Raw genomic sequence first — 17,683 nt, forward strand, 5'->3', positions numbered from 1 at the left:
ACCATTGAGCTAACAATGCTCGTAAACATATCCTAATTAAGACGAACATCAAAAGACACGTGATGGAATTACATCACAAAAACCATCCACTTCCATTGAAGATAAAGCAATTCACAATTTGAAGAAGCACATTCTACTCATTACAGCATGTTTCCATAGGTGGCACCTGGAATTGAAGCATAGACCTCTTGCTCTGCAGTAAAATGCTGTATGAATGAGCTATTTACTCTGTTCAATTGCAAATGAAACATTTTCATTATATAACAAAGGCAGAACTGGAAACCCTCCTTTATCTAAGGAATCACTATGGTGCAATTTTGATCAACAATAATAAGGAACCCGCAGATTGCAGATATACATTGAACAAACACCCTGTTTCTCTTTTAAGGGGCACTTGGTTTTGGACCAGTGACCACTTGATCTGTTGTGAAATACTCCACCATTGAGCTAAAGTGCATTGAATTGTAAAATAAAGATTGTCATTCAATAACAAAGGCTAAGCTGGAAACCCTGCCATATCTAAGGAATGACTTTGGTGCAATCTTGACCAAGAATAAAAGGTAACCAACAGATTGAAGATACACATTGAACAAACACCCAATTTCTCTTGTAGAGGGCACCTGGATTTGAAGCAGAGACCTCTTGCTCTGCAGTCAAATGCTCTACCACTGAGCTATACCCTTTCCACTTGTAGAACACACGCTCACATGTATTAATGAAGATGAATATCAAAAGCCCTGCGTGAGGAACCAACATTATGAACGTCATTATCTACCATCAAACGAAAAGGCAACTTACTGTTTAAAGAACCTCATTTTACTCATAACAGCATGTTTTCGTAGGGGGCTCCTGGATTTGAAGCAGAGACCTCTTGATCTGCAGTAAAACGCGCCACCACTGAGCTACACTCTGTTCGATTGCAATAGAAACATTCTCATTAGATAACGAAGGCAGAGCTGGAAACCCTCCCACATCTAAGAAATCACATTGGTGTAATCTTGACCAAAAATAAATTGCAACCAGCAGATTGAAGACATACATGGAAAAAACATCTTGTATCACTTTTAGTGTGAATCTGAATTTGAAGCAGAGACCTCTTGATCTGCAGTTAAATTCTCTACCATTGAGCTAACAATGCTCGTAAACATATCCTAATTAAGACGAACATCAAAAGACACGTGATGGAATTACATCACAAAAACCATCCACTTCCATTGAAGATAAAGCAATTCACAATTTGAAGAAGCACATTCTACTCATTACAGCATGTTTCCATAGGTGGCACCTGGAATTGAAGCATAGACCTCTTGCTCTGCAGTAAAATGCTGTATGAATGAGCAATTTACTCTGTACAATTGCAAATGAAACATTTTCATTATATAACAAAGGCAGAACTGGAAACCCTCCTTTATCTAAGGAATCACTATGGTGCAATTTTGATCAACAATAATAAGGAACCCGCAGATTGCAGATATACATTGAACAAACACCCTGTTTCTCTTTTAAGGGGCACCTGGTTTTGGACCAGTGACCACTTGATCTGTTGTGAAATACTCCACCATTGAGCTAAAGTGCATTGAATTGTAAAATAAAGATTGTCATTCAATAACAAAGGCTGAGCTGGAAACCCTGCCATATCTAAGGAATGACTTTGGTGCAATCTTGACCAAGAATAAAAGGTAACCAACAGATTGAAGATACACATTGAACAAACACCCAATTTCTCTTGTAGAGGGCACCTGGATTTGAACCAGAGACCTCTTGCTCTGCAGAAAAATGATGAATGAGTGAGATATTCACTCTGTTCAATTGCAATTGAAGCATTCTCATTATATAACAAAAGCAGAACTGGAAACTCTCCTTTATCTAAGGAATTACTATGGTGCAATTTTGATCAACAATAATAAGGAACCCGCAGATTGCAGATATACATTGAACAAACACCCTGTTTCTCTTTTAAGGGGCACCTGGTTTTGGACCAGTGACCACTTGATCTGTTGTGATATACTCCACCATTGAGCAATAGTGCATTGAATTGTAAAATAATGATTGTCATTAAATAACAAAGGCAGAGCTGGAAACCCTGCCATATCTAAGGAATGACTTTGGTGCAATCTTGACCAAGAATAAATTGTAAGCAACAGATTGAAGATACACATTGAACAAACACCCTAATTCTCTTGTAGGGGGCACCTGGATTTGAACCAGAGACCTCTTGATCTGCAGTCAAATGCTCTACCACTGAGCTATACCCCCTCCACTTGTAGATCACACGCTCACATGTATTAATGAAGATGAATATCAAAAGCCCTGCGTGAGGAACCAACATTATGAACGCCATTCACTACCATCAAACGAAAAGGCAACTTACTGTTTAAAGAACCTCATTTTACTCATAACAGCATGTTTTCGTAGGGGGCTCCTGGATTTGAAGCAGAGACCTCTTGATCTGCAGTAAAACGCGCCACCACTGAGCTACACTCTGTTCGATTGCAATAGAAACATTCTCATTAGATAACGAAGGCAGAGCTGGAAACCCTCCCACATCTAAGAAATCACATTGGTGCAATCTTGACCAAAAATAAATTGCAACCAGCAGATTGAAGACATACATGGAAAAAACATCTTGTATCACTTTTAGTGTGAATCTGAATTTGAAGCAGAGACCTCTTGATCTGCAGTTAAATTCTCTACCATTGAGCTAACAATGCTCGTAAACATATCCTAATTAAGACGAACATCAAAAGACACGTGATGGAATTACATCACAAAAACCATGCACTTCCATTGAAGATAAAGCAATTCACAATTTGAAGAAGCACATTCTACTCATGACAGCATGTTTCCATAGGTGGCACCTGGAATTGAAGCATAGACCTCTTGCTCTGCAGTAAAATGCTGTATGAATGAGCTATTTACTCTGTTCAATTGCAAATGAAACATTTTCATTATATAACAAAGGCAGAACTGGAAACCCTCCTTTATCTAAGGAATCACTATGGTGCAATTTTGATCAACAATAATAAGGAACCCGCAGATTGCAGATATACATTGAACAAACACCCTGTTTCTCTTTTAAGGGGCACCTGGTTTTCGACCAGTGACCACTTGATCTGTTGTGAAATACTCCACCATTGAGCTAAAGTGCATTGAATTGTAAAATAAAGATTGTCATTCAATAACAAAGGCTGAGCTGGAAACCCTGCCATATCTAAGGAATGACTTTGGTGCAATCTTGACCAAGAATAAAAGGTAACCAACAGATTGAAGATACACATTGAACAAACACCCAATTTCTCTTGTAGAGGGCACCTGGATTTGAACCAGAGACCACTTGCTCTGCAGAAAAATGATGAATGAGTGAGATATTCACTCTGTTCAATTGCAATTGAAACATTCTCATTATATAACAAAAGCAGAACTGGAAACCCTCCTTTATCTAAGGAATCACTATGGTGCAATTTTGATCAACAATAATAAGGAACCCGCAGATTGCAGATATACATTGAACAAACACCCTGTTTCTCTTTTAAGGGGCACCTGGTTTTGGACCAGTGACCACTTGATCTGTTGTGAAATACTCCACCATTGAGCAATAGTGCATTGAATTGTAAAATAATGATTGTCATTAAATAACAAAGGCAGAGCTGGAAACCCTGCCATATCTAAGGAATGACTTTGGTGCAATCTTGACCAAGAATAAATTGTAAGCAACAGATTGAAGATACACATTGAACAAACACCCTAATTCTCTTGTAGGGGGCACCTGGATTTGAACCAGAGACCTCTTGATCTGCAGTCAAATGCTCTACCACTGAGCTATACCCCCTCCACTTGAAGAACACAAGCTCACATGTATTAATGAAGATGAATATCAAAAGCCCTGCGTGAGGAACCAACATTATGAACGCCATTCACTACCATCAAACGAAAAGGCATCTTACTGTTTAAAGAACCTCATTTTACTCATAACAGCATGTTTTCGTAGGGGGCTCCTGGATTTGAAGCAGAGACCTCTTGATCTGCAGTAAAACGCGCCACCACTGAGCTACACTCTGTTCGATTGCAATAGAAACATTCCCATTAGATAACGAAGGCAGAGCTGGAAACCCTCCCACATCTAAGAAATCACATTGGTGCAATCTTGACCAAAAATAAATTGCAACCAGCAGATTGAAGACATACATGGAAAAAACATCTTGTATCACTTTTAGTGTGAACCTGAATTTGAAGCAGAGACCTCTTGATCTGCAGTTAAATTCTCCACCATTGAGCTAAACAATGCTCGTAAACATATCCTATTTAAGACGAACATCAAAAGACACGTGATGGAATTACATCACAAAAACCATCCACTTCCATTGAAGATAAAGCAATTCACAATTTGAAGAAGCACATTCTACTCATTACAGCATGTTTCCATAGGTGGCACCTGGAATTGAAGCATAGACCTCTTGCTCTGCAGTAAAATGCTGTATGAATGAGCTATTTACTCTGTTCAATTGCAAATGAAACATTTTCATTATATAACAAAGGCAGAACTGGAAACCCTCCTTTATCTAAGGAATCACTATGGTGCAATTTTGATCAACAATAATAAGGAACCCGCAGATTGCAGATATATATTGAACAAACACCCTGTTTCTCTTTTAAGGGGCACCTGGTTTTGGACCAGTGACCACTTGATCTGTTGTGAAATACTCCACCATTGAGCTATAGTGCATTGAATTGTAAAATAATGATTGTCATTAAATAACAAAGGCAGAGCTGGAAACCCTGCCATATCTAAGGAATGACTTTGGTGCAATCTTGACCAAGAATAAAAGGTAACCAACAGATTGAAGATACACATTGAACAAACACCCAATTTCTCTTGTAGAGGGCACCTGGATTTGAACCAGAGACCTCTTGCTCTGCAGAAAAATGATGTATGAATGAGATATTCACTGTGTTCAATTGCAAATGAAACATTCTCATTATATAACAAAAGCAGAACTGGAAACACTCCTTTATCTAAGGAATCACTATGGTGCAATTTTGATCAACAATAATAGGCAACCCGCAGATTGCAGATATACATTGAACAAACACCCTGTTTCTCATTTAAGGGGCACTTGGTTTTGGACCAGTGACCTGTTGATCTGCAGTGAAATACTCTAGCATTGAGCTATAGTGCATTGAATTGTAAAATAAAGATTGTCAATAAATTACAAAGGCAGAGCTGGAGACCCTGCCATATCTAAGGAATGACTTTGGTGCAATCTTGACCAAGAATAAAATGTAAGCCACAGATTGAAGATACACATTGAACAAACACCCTAATTCTCTTGTAGGGGGCACCTGGATTTGAAGCAGAGACCTCTTGATCTGCAGTCAAATGCTCTACCACTGAGCTATACCCCCTGCACTTGTAGAACACACGCTCACATGTATTAATGAAGATGAATATCAAAAGCCCTGCGTGAGGAACCAACATTATGAATGCCATTCACTACCATCAAACGAAAAGGCAACTTACTGTTTAAAGAACCTCATTTTACTCATAACAGCATGTTTTCGTAGGGGGCTCCTGGATTTGAAGCAGAGACCTCTTGATCTGCAGTAAAACGCGCCACCACTGAGCTACACTCTGTTCGATTGCAATAGAAACATTCTCATTAGATAACGAAGGCAGAGCTGGAAACCCTCCCACATCTAAGAAATCACATTGGTGCAATCTTGACCAAAAATAAATTGCAACCAGCAGATTGAAGACATACAAGGAAAAAACTTCTTGTATCACTTTTAGTGTGAATCTGAATTTGAAGCAGAGACCTCTTGATCTGCAGTTAAATTCTCTACCATTGAGCTAACAATGCTCGTAAACATATCCTAATTAAGACGAACATCAAAAGACACGTGATGGAATTACATCACAAAAACCATCCACTTCCATTGAAGATAAAGCAATTCACAATTTGAAGAAGCACATTCTACTCATTACAGCATGTTTCCATAGGTGGCACCTGGAATTGAAGCATAGACCTCTTGCTCTGCAGTAAAATGCTGTATGAATGAGCTATTTACTCTGTTCAATTGCAAATGAAACATTTTCATTATATAACAGAGGCAGAACTGGAAACCCTCCTTTATCTAAGGAATCACTATGGTGCAATTTTGATCAACAATAATAAGGAACCCGCAGATTGCAGATATACATTGAACAAACACCCTGTTTCTCTTTTAAGGGGCACCTGGTTTTGGACCAGTGACCACTTGATCTGTTGTGAAATACTCCACCATTGAGCTAAAGTGCATTGAATTGTAAAATAAAGATTGTCATTCAATAACAAAGGCTGAGCTGGAAACCCTGCCATATCTAAGGAATGACTTTGGTGCAATCTTGACCAAGAATAAAAGGTAACCAACAGATTGAAGATACACATTGAACAAACACCCAATTTCTCTTGTAGAGGGCACCTGGATTTGAACCAGAGACCTCTTGCTCTGCAGAAAAATGATGAATGAGTGAGATATTCACTCTGTTCAATTGCAATTGAAACATTCTCATTATATAACAAAAGCAGAACTGGAAACCCTCCTTTATCTAAGGAATCACTATGGTGCAATTTTGATCAACAATAATAAGGAACCCGCAGATTGCAGATATAAATTGAACAAACACCCTGTTTCTCTTTTAAGGGGCACCTGGTTTTGGACCAGTGACCACTTGATCTGTTGTGAAATACTCCACCATTGAGCTATAGTGCATTGAATTGTAAAATAATGATTGTCATAAAATTACAAAGGCAGAGCTGGAAACCCTGCCATATCTAAGGAATGACTTTGGTGCAATCTTGACCAAGAATAAAATATAAGCAACAGATTGAAGATACACATTGAACAAACACCCTAATTCTCTCGTAGGGGGCACCTGGATTTGAAGCAGAGACCTCTTGATCTGCAGTCAAATGCTCTACCACTGAGCTATACCCCCTGCACTTGTAGAACACACGCTCACATGTATTAATGAAGATGAATATCAAAAGCCCTGCGTGAGGAACCAACGTTATGAATGCCATTCACTACCATCAAACGAAAAGGCAACTTACTGTTTAAAGAACCTCATTTTACTCATAACAGCATGTTTTCGTAGGGGGCTCCTGGATTTGAAGCAGAGACCTCTTGATCTGCAGTAAAACGCGCCACCACTGAGCTACACTCTGTTCGATTGCAATAGAAACATTCTCATTAGATAACGAAGGCAGAGCTGGAAACCCTCCCACATCTAAGAAATCACATTGGTGCAATCTTGACCAAAAATAAATTGCAACCAGCAGATTGAAGACATACACGGAAAAAACTTCTTGTATCACTTTTAGTGTGAATCTGAATTTGAAGCAGAGACCTCTTGATCTGCAGTTAAATTCTCTACCATTGAGCTAACAATGCTCGTAAACATATCCTAATTAAGACGAACATCAAAAGACACGTGATGGAATTACATCACAAAAACCATCCACTTCCATTGAAGATAAAGCAATTCACAATTTGAAGAAGCACATTCTACTCATTACAGCATGTTTCCATAGGTGGCACCTGGAATTGAAGCATAGACCTCTTGCTCTGCAGTAAAATGCTGTATGAATGAGCTATTTACTCTGTTCAATTGCAAATGAAACATTTTCATTATATAACAAAGGCAGAACTGGAAACCCTCCTTTATCTAAGGAATCACTATGGTGCAATTTTGATCAACAATAATAAGGAACCCGCAGATTGCAGATATACATTGAACAAACACCCTGTTTCTCTTTTAAGGGGCACCTGGTTTTGGACCAGTGACCACTTGATCTGTTGTGAAATACTCCACCATTGAGCTAAAGTGCATTGAATTGTAAAATAAAGATTGTCATTCAATAACAAAGGCTGAGCTGGAAACCCTGCCATATCTAAGGAATGACTTTGGTGCAATCTTGACCAAGAATAAAAGGTAACCAACAGATTGAAGATACACATTGAACAAACACCCAATTTCTCTTGTAGAGGGCACCTGGATTAGAACCAGAGACCTCTTGCTCAGCAGAAAAATGATGTATGAATGAGATATTCACTCTGTTCAACTGCAATTGAAACATTGTCATTATATAACAAAAGCAGAACTGGAAACCCTCCTTTATCTAAGGAATCACTATGGTGCAATTTTGATCAACAATAATAAGGAACCCGCAGATTGCAGATATACATTGAACAAACACCCTGTTTCTCATTTAAGGGGCACTTGGTTTTGGACCAGTGACCTCTTGATCTGCAGTGAAATACTCCACCATTGAGCTATAGTGCATTGAATTGTAAAATAAAGATTGTCATAAAATTACAAAGGCAGAGCTGGAGACCCTGCCATATCTAAGGAATGACTTTGGTGCAATCTTGACCAAGAATAAATTGTAAGCAACAGATTGAAGATACACATTGAACAAACACCCTAATTCTCTTGTAGGGGGCACCTGGATTTGAACCAGAGACCTCTTGATCTGCAGTCAAATGCTCTACCACTGAGCTATACCCCCTCCACTTGTAGAACACACGCTCACATGTATTAATGAAGATGAATATCAAAAGCCCTGCGTGAGGAACCAACATTATGAACGCCATTCACTACCATCAAACAAAAAGGCAACTTACTGTTTAAAGAACCTCATTTTACTCATAACAGCATGTTTTTGTAGGGGGCTCCTGGATTTGAAGCAGAGACCTCTTGATCTGCAGTAAAACGCGCCACCACTGAGCTACACTCTGTTCGATTGCAATAGAAACATTCCCATTAGATAACGAAGGCAGAGCTGGAAACCCTCCCACATCTAAGAAATCACATTGGTGCAATCTTGACCAAAAATAAATTGCAACCAGCAGATTGAAGACATACATGGAAAAAACATCTTGTATCACTTTTAGTGTGAACCTGAATTTGAAGCAGAGACCTCTTGATCTGCAGTTAAATTCTCTACCATTGAGCTAAACAATGCTCGTAAACATATCCTAATTAAGACGAACATCAAAAGACACGTGATGGAATTACATCACAAAAACCATCCACTTCCATTGAAGATAAAGCAATTCACAATTTGAAGAAGCACATTCTACTCATTACAGCATGTTTCCATAGGTGGCACCTGGAATTGAAGCATAGACCTCTTGCTCTGCAGTAAAATGCTGTATGAATGAGCTATTTACTCTGTTCAATTGCAAATGAAACATTTTCATTATATAACAAAGGCAGAACTGGAAACCCTCCTTTATCTAAGGAATCACTATGGTGCAATTTTGATCAACAATAATAAGGAACCCGCAGATTGCAGATATATATTGAACAAACACCCTGTTTCTCTTTTAAGGACCACCTGGTTTTGGACCAGTGACCACTTGATCTGTTGTGAAATACTCCACCATTGAGCTATAGTGCATTGAATTGTAAAATAATGATTGTCATTAAATAACAAAGGCAGAGCTGGAAACCCTGCCATATCTAAGGAATGACTTTGGTGCAATCTTGACCAAGAATAAAAGGTAACCAACACATTGAAGATACACATTGACAAAAACACCCAATTTCTCTTGTAGAGGGCACCTGGATTTCAACCAGAGACCTCTTGATCTGCAGAAAAATGATGAATGAGTGAGATATTCACTCTGTTCAATTGCAAATGAAACATTTTCATTATATAACAAAAGCAGAACTGGAAACCCTCCTTTATCTAAGGAATCACAATGGTGCAATTTTGATCAACAATAATAAGGAACCCGCAGATTGCAGATATACATTGAACAAACACCCTGTTTCTCTTTTAAGGGGCACCTGGTTTTGGACCAGTGACCACTTGATCTGTTGTGAAATACTCCACCATTGAGCTAAAGAGCATTGAATTGTAAAATAAAGATTGTCATTCAATAACAAAGGCTGAGCTGGAAACCCAGCCATATCTAAGGAATGACTTTGGTGCAATCTTGACCAAGAATAAAAGGTAACCAACAGATTGAAGATACACATTGAACAAACACCCAATTTCTCTTGTAGAGGGCACCTGGATTAGAACCAGAGACCTCTTGCTCTGCAGAAAAATGATGTATGAATGAGATATTCACTCTGTTCAACTGCAAATGAAACATTGTCATTATATAACAAAAGCAGAACTGGAAACCCTCCTTTATCTAAGGAATCACTATGGTGCAATTTTGATCAACAATAATAAGGAACCCGCAGATTGCAGATATATATTGAACAAACACCCTGTTTCTCTTTTAAGGGGCACCTGGTTTTGGACCAGTGACCACTTGATCTGTTGTGAAATACTCCACCATTGAGCTATAGTGCATTGAATTGTAAAATAATGATTGTCATTAAATAACAAAGGCAGAGCTGGAAACCCTGCCATATCTAAGGAATGACTTTGGTGCAATCTTGACCAAGAATAAAAGGTAACCAACAGATTGAAGATACACATTGACAAAAACACCCAATTTCTCTTGTAGAGGGCACCTGGATTTCAACCAGAGACCTCTTGATCTGCAGAAAAATGATGAATGAGTGAGATATTCACTCTGTTCAATTGCAAATGAAACATTTTCATTATATAACAAAAGCAGAACTGGAAACCCTCCTTTATCTAAGGAATCACTATGGTGCAATTTTGATCAACAATAATAAGGAACCCGCAGATTGCAGATATACATTGAACAAACACCCTGTTTCTCTTTTAAGGGGCACCTGGTTTTGGACCAGTGACCACTTGATCTGTTGTGAAATACTCCACCATTGAGCTAAAGTGCATTGAATTGTAAAATAAAGATTGTCATTCAATAACAAAGGCTGAGCTGGAAACCCTGCCATATCTAAGGAATGACTTTGGTGCAATCTTGACCAAGAATAAAAGGTAACCAACAGATTGAAGATACACATTGAACAAACACCCAATTTCTCTTGTAGAGGGCACCTGGATTAGAACCAGAGACCTCTTGCTCTGCAGAAAAATGATGTATGAATGAGATATTCACTCTGTTCAATTGCAAATGAAACATTTTCATTATATAACAAAGGCAGAACTGGAATCCCTCCTTTATCTAAGGAATCACTATGGTGCAATTTTGATCAACAATAATAAGGAACCCGCAGATTGCAGATATACATTGAACAAACACCCTGTTTCTCTTTTAAGGGGCACCTGGTTTTGGACCAGTGACCACTTGATCTGTTGTGAAATACTCCACCATTGAGCTAAAGTGCATTGAATTGTAAAATAAAGATTGTCAATCAAAAAACAAAGGCTGAGCTGGAAACCCAGCCATATCTAAGGAATGACTTTGGTGCAATCTTGACCAAGAATAAAAGGTAACCAACAGATTGAAGATACACATTGAACAAACACCCAATTTCTCTTGTAGAGGGCACCTGGATTAGAACCAGAGACCTCTTGCTCTGCAGACAAATGATGTATGAATGAGATATTCACTCTGTTCAACTGCAAATGAAACATTGTCATTATATAACAAAAGCAGAACTGGAAACCCTCCTTTATCTAAGGAATCACTATGGTGCAATTTTGATCAACAATAATAAGGAACCCGCAGATTGCAGATATACATTGAACAAACACCCTGTTTCTCATTTAAGGGGCACTTGGTTTTGGACCAGTGACCTCTTGATCTGCAGTGAAATACTCTAGCATTGAGCTATAGTGCATTGAATTGTAAAATAAAGATTGTCATTAAATAACAAAGGCAGAGCTGGAGACCCTGCCATATCTAAGGAATGACTTTGGTGCAATCTTGACCAAGAATAAATTGTAAGCAACAGATTGAAGATACACATTGAACAAACACCCTAATTCTCTTGTAGGGGGCACCTGAATTTGAACCAGAGACCTCTTGATCTGCAGTCAAATGCTCTACCACTGAGCTATACCCGCTCCACTTGTAGAACACACGCTCACATGTATTAATGAAGATGAATATCAAAAGCCCTGCGTGAGGAACCAATATTATGAACGCCATTCACTACCATCAAACGAAAAGGCAACTTACTGTTTAAAGAACCTCATTTTACTCATAACAGCATGTTTTCGTAGGGGGCTCCTGGATTTGAAGCAGAGACCTCTTGATCTGCAGTCAAATGCTCTACCACTGAGCTATACCCACTCCACTTGTAGAACACACGCTCACATGTATTAATGAAGATGAATATCAAAAGCCCTGCGTGAGGAACCAACATTATGAACGCCATTCACTACCATCAAACGAAAAGGCAACTTACTGTTTAAAGAACCTCATTTTACTCATAACTGCATGTTTTCGTAGGGGGCTCCTGGATTTGAAGCAGAGACCTCTTGATCTGCAGTAAAACGCGCCACCACTGAGCTACACTCTGTTCGATTGCAATAGAAACATTCTCATTAGATAACGAAGGCAGAGCTGGAAACCCTCCCACATCTAAGAAATCACATTGGTGCAATCTTGACCAAAAATAAATTGCAACCAGCAGATTGAAGACATACATGGAAAAAACATCTTGTATCACTTTTAGTGTGAATCTGAATTTGAAGCAGAGACCTCTTGATCTGCAGTTAAATTCTCTACCATTGAGCTAACAATGCTCGTAAACATATCCTAATTAAGACGAACATCAAAAGACACGTGATGGAATTACATCACAAAAACCATCCACTTCCATTGAAGATAAAGCAATTCACAATTTGAAGAAGCACATTCTACTCATTACAGCATGTTTCCATAGGTGGCACCTGGAATTGAAGCATAGACCTCTTGCTCTGCAGTAAAATGCTGTATGAATGAGCTATTTACTCTGTTCAATTGCAAGTGAAACATTTTCATTATATAACAAAGGCAGAACTGGAAACCCTCCTTTATCTAAGGAATCACTATGGTGCAATTTTGATCAACAATAATAAGGAACCAGCAGATTGCAGATATACATTGAACAAACACCCTGTTTCTCTTTTAAGGGGCACCTGGTTTTGGACCAGTGACCACTTGATCTGTTGTGAAATACTCCACAATTGAGGTATAGTGCATTGAATTGTAAAATAAAGATTGTCATTCAATAACAAAGGCTGAGCTGGAAACCATACCATATCTAAGGAATGACTTTGGTGCAATCTTGACCAAGAATAAAAGGTAACCAACAGATTGAAGATACACATTGAACAAACACCCAATTTCTCTTGTAGAGGGCACCTGGATTTGAACCAGAGACTTCTTGCTCTGCAGAAAAATGATGAATGAGTGAGATATTCACTCTGTTCAATTGCAATTGAAACATTCTCATTATATAACAAAAGCAGAACTGGAAACCCTCCTTTATCTAAGGAATCACTATGGTGCAATTTTGATCAACAATAATAAGGAACCCGCAGATTGCAGATATACATTGAACAAACACCCTGTTTCTCTTTTAAGGGGCACCTGGTTTTGGACCAGTGACCACTTGATCTGTTGTGAAATACTCCACCATTGAGCTAAAGTGCATTGAATTGTAAAATAAAGATTGTCATTCAATAACAAAGGCTGAGCTGGAAACCCTGCCATATCTAAGGAATGACTTTGGTGCAATCTTGACCAAGAATAAAAGGTAACCAACAGATTGAAGATACACATTGAACAAACACCCAATTTCTCTTGTAGAGGGCACCTGGATTAGAACCAGAGACCTCTTGCTCTGCAGAAAAATGATGTATGAATGAGATATTCACTCTGTTCAATTGCAAATGAAACATTTTCATTATATAACAAAGGCAGAACTGGAATCCCTCCTTTATCTAAGGAATCACTATGGTGCAATTTTGATCAACAATAATAAGGAACCCGCAGATTGCAGATATACATTGAACAAACACCCTGTTTCTCTTTTAAGGGGCACCTGGTTTTGGACCAGTGACCACTTGATCTGTTGTGAAATACTCCACCATTGAGCTAAAGAGCATTGAATTGTAAAATAAAGATTGTCATTCAATAACAAAGGCTGAGCTGGAAACCCAGCCATATCTAAGGAATGACTTTGGTGCAATCTTGACCAAGAATAAAAGGTAACCAACAGATTGAAGATACACATTGAACAAACACCCAATTTCTCTTGTAGAGGGCACCTGGATTAGAACCAGAGACCTCTTGCTCTGCAGAAAAGTGATGTATGATTGAGATATTCACTCTGTTCAACTGCAAATGAAACATTGTCATTATATAACAAAAGCAGAACTGGAAACCCTCCTTTATCTAAGGAATCACTATGGTGCAATTTTGATCAACAATAATAAGGAACCCGCAGATTGCAGATATACATTGAACAAACACCCTGTTTCTCATTTAAGGGGCACTTGGTTTTGGACCAGTGACCTCTTGATCTGCAGTGAAATTCTCTAGCATTGAGCTATAGTGCATTGAATTGTAAAATAAAGATTGTCATAAAATTACAAAGGCAGAGCTGGAGACCCTGCCATATCTAAGGAATGACTTTGGTGCAATCTTGACCAAGAATAAATTGTAAGCAACAGATTGAAGATACACATTGAACAAACACCCTAATTCTCTTGTAGGGGGCACCTGGTTTTGGACCAGTGACCACTTGATCTGTTGTGAAATACTCCACCATTGAGCTAAAGTGCATTGAATTGTAAAATAAAGATTGTCATTAAATAACAAAGGCAGAGCTGGAAACCCTGCCATATCTAAGGAATGACTTTGGTGCAATCTTGACCAAGAATAAAAGGTAACCAACACATTGAAGATACACATTGACAAAAACACCCAATTTCTCTTGTAGAGGGCACCTGGATTTCAACCAGAGACCTCTTGATCTGCAGAAAAATGATGAATGAGTGAGATATTCACTCTGTTCAATTGCAAATGAAACATTTTCATTATATAACAAAAGCAGAACTGGAAACCCTCCTTTATCTAAGGAATCACTATGGTGCAATTTTGATCAACAATAATAAGGAACCCGCAGATTGCAGATATACATTGAACAAACACCCTGTTTCTCTTTTAAGGGGCACCTGGTTTTGGACCAGTGACCACTTGATCTGTTGTGAAATACTCCACCATTGAGCTAAAGAGCATTGAATTGTAAAATAAAGATTGTCATTCAATAACAAAGGCTGAGCTGGAAACCCTGCCATATCTAAGGAATGACTTTGGTGCAATCTTGACCAAGAATAAAAGGTAACCAACAGATTGAAGATACACATTGAACAAACACCCAATTTCTCTTGTAGAGGGCACCTGGATTAGAACCAGAGACCTCTTGCTCTGCAGAAAAATGATGTATGAATGAGATATTCACTCTGTTCAATTGCAAATTAAACATTTTCATTATATAACAAAGGCAGAACTGGAATCCCTCCTTTATCTAAGGAATCACTATGGTGCAATTTTGATCAACAATAATAAGGAACCCGCAGATTGCAGATATACATTGAACAAACACCCTGTTTCTCTTTTAAGGGGCACCTGGTTTTGGACCAGTGACCTCTTGATCTGCAGTGAAATACTCTAGCATTGAGCTATAGTGCATTGAATTGTAAAATAAAGATTGTCATAAAATTACAAAGGCAGAGCTGGAGACCCTGCCATATCTAAGGAATGACTTTGGTGCAATCTTGACCAAGAATAAATTGTAAGCAACAGATTGAAGATACACATTGAACAAACACCCTAATTCTCTTGTAGGGGGCACCTGGTTTTGGACCAGTGACCACTTGATCTGTTGTGAAATACTCCACCATTGAGCTAAAGTGCATTGAATTCTAAAATAAAGATTGTCATTCAATAACAAAGGCTGAGCTGGAAACCCAGCCATATCTAAGGAATGACTTTGGTGCAATCTTGACCAAGAATAAAAGGTAACCAACAGATTGAAGATACACATTGAACAAACACCCAATTTCTCTTGTAGAGGGCACCTGGATTAGAACCAGAGACCTCTTGCTCTGCAGAAAAATGATGTATGAATGAGATATTCACTCTGTTCAACTGCAAATGAAACATTGTCATTATATAACAAAAGCAGAACTGGAAACCCTCCTTTATCTAAGGAATCACTATGGTGCAATTTTGATCAACAATAATAAGGAACCCGCAGATTGCAGATATACATTGAACAAACACCCTGTTTCTCATTTAAGGGGCACTTGGTTTTAGACCAGTGACCTCTTGATCTGCAGTGAAATACTCTAGCATTGAGCTATAGTGCATTGAATTGTAAAATAAAGATTGTCATAAAATTACAAAGGCAGAGCTGGAGACCCTGCCATATCTAAGGAATGACTTTGGTGCAATCTTGACCAAGAATAAATTGTAAGCAACAGATTGAAGATACACATTGAACAAACACCCTAATTCTCTTGTAGGGGGCACCTGGATTTGAACCAGAGACCTCTTGATCTGCAGTCAAATGCTCTACCACTGAGCTATACCCCCTCCACTTGTAGAACACACGCTCACATGTATTAATGAAGATGAATATCAAAAGCCCTGCTTGAGGAACCTACATTATGAACGCCATTCACTACCATCAAACGAAAAGGCAACTTACTGTTTAAAGAACCTCATTTTACTCATAACAGCATGTTTTCGTAGGGGGCTCCTGGATTTGAAGCAGAGACCTCTTGATCTGCAGTAAAACGCGCCACCACTGAGCTACACTCTGTTCGATTGCAATAGAAACATTCTCATTAGATAACGAAGGCAGAGCTGGAAACCCTCCCACATCTAAGAAATCACATTGGTGCAATCTTGACCAAAAATAAATTGCAACCAGCAGATTGAAGACATACATGGAAAAAACATCTTGTATCACTTTTAGTGTGAATCTGAATTTGAAGCAGAGACCTCTTGATCTGCAGTTAAATTCTCTACCATTGAGCTAACAATGCTCGTAAACATATCCTAATTAAGACGAACATCAAAAGACACGTGATGGAATTACATCACAAAAACCATCCACTTCCATTGAAGATAAAGCAATTCACAATTTGAAGAAGCACATTCTACTCATTACAGCATGTTTCCATAGGTGGCACCTGGAATTGAAGCATAGACCTCTTGCTCTGCAGTAAAATGCTGTATGAATGAGCTATTTACTCTGTTCAATTGCAAATGAAACATTTTCATTATATAACAAAGGCAGAACTGGAAACCCTCCTTTATCTAAGGAATCACTATGGTGCAATTTTGATCAACAATAATAAGGAACCCGCAGATTGCAGATATACATTGAACAAACACCCTGTTTCTCTTTTAAGGGGCACCTGGTTTTGGACCAGTGACCACTTGATCTGTTGTGAAATACTCCACCATTGAGCTATAGTGCATTGAATTGTAAAATAAAGATTGTCATTCAATAAAAAAGGCTGAGCTGGAAACCCTGCCATATCTAAGGAATGACTTTGGTGCAATCTTGACCAAGAATAAAAGGTAACCAACAGATTGAAGATACACATTGAACAAACACCCAATTTCTCTTGTAGAGGGCACCTGGATTTGAACCAGAGACCTCTTGCTCTGCAGAAAAATGATGTATGAATGAGATATTCACTCTGTTCGATTGCAAATGAAACATTCTCATTATATAACAAAAGCAGAACTGGAAACCCTCCTTTATCTAAGGAATCACTATGGTGCAATTTTGATCAAC

The 17,683-nt window shown here is 38.5% G+C and overlaps 7 non-coding genes across 7 annotated transcripts; all 7 read right to left on the reverse strand.

Moving 5' to 3' along the window:
* Positions 1–2,184: 2,184 nt before the first annotated feature.
* On the reverse strand, positions 2,185–2,256 carry trnac-gca (transfer RNA cysteine (anticodon GCA)). The gene has a single exon. It is a non-coding gene; the product is annotated as a tRNA-Cys (tRNA).
* Positions 2,257–3,757: 1,501 nt separating this feature from the next.
* On the reverse strand, positions 3,758–3,829 carry trnac-gca (transfer RNA cysteine (anticodon GCA)). Its single transcript has one exon. It is a non-coding gene; the product is annotated as a tRNA-Cys (tRNA).
* Positions 3,830–5,331: 1,502 nt separating this feature from the next.
* On the reverse strand, positions 5,332–5,403 carry trnac-gca (transfer RNA cysteine (anticodon GCA)). Its single transcript has one exon. It is a non-coding gene; the product is annotated as a tRNA-Cys (tRNA).
* Positions 5,404–6,904: 1,501 nt separating this feature from the next.
* trnac-gca (transfer RNA cysteine (anticodon GCA)) lies at positions 6,905–6,976 on the reverse strand. The gene has a single exon. It is a non-coding gene; the product is annotated as a tRNA-Cys (tRNA).
* Positions 6,977–8,477: 1,501 nt separating this feature from the next.
* Positions 8,478–8,549, reverse strand: trnac-gca (transfer RNA cysteine (anticodon GCA)). The gene has a single exon. It is a non-coding gene; the product is annotated as a tRNA-Cys (tRNA).
* A 3,321-nt stretch (positions 8,550–11,870) lies between these two features.
* On the reverse strand, positions 11,871–11,942 carry trnac-gca (transfer RNA cysteine (anticodon GCA)). Its single transcript has one exon. It is a non-coding gene; the product is annotated as a tRNA-Cys (tRNA).
* A 4,453-nt stretch (positions 11,943–16,395) lies between these two features.
* trnac-gca (transfer RNA cysteine (anticodon GCA)) lies at positions 16,396–16,467 on the reverse strand. Its single transcript has one exon. It is a non-coding gene; the product is annotated as a tRNA-Cys (tRNA).
* Positions 16,468–17,683: the final 1,216 nt, after the last annotated feature.

The sequence above is a fragment of the Amia ocellicauda genome, chromosome 21 (assembly GCF_036373705.1).
Source record: "Amia ocellicauda isolate fAmiCal2 chromosome 21, fAmiCal2.hap1, whole genome shotgun sequence".
Taxonomy (NCBI): Eukaryota; Metazoa; Chordata; class Actinopteri; order Amiiformes; family Amiidae; genus Amia; species Amia ocellicauda.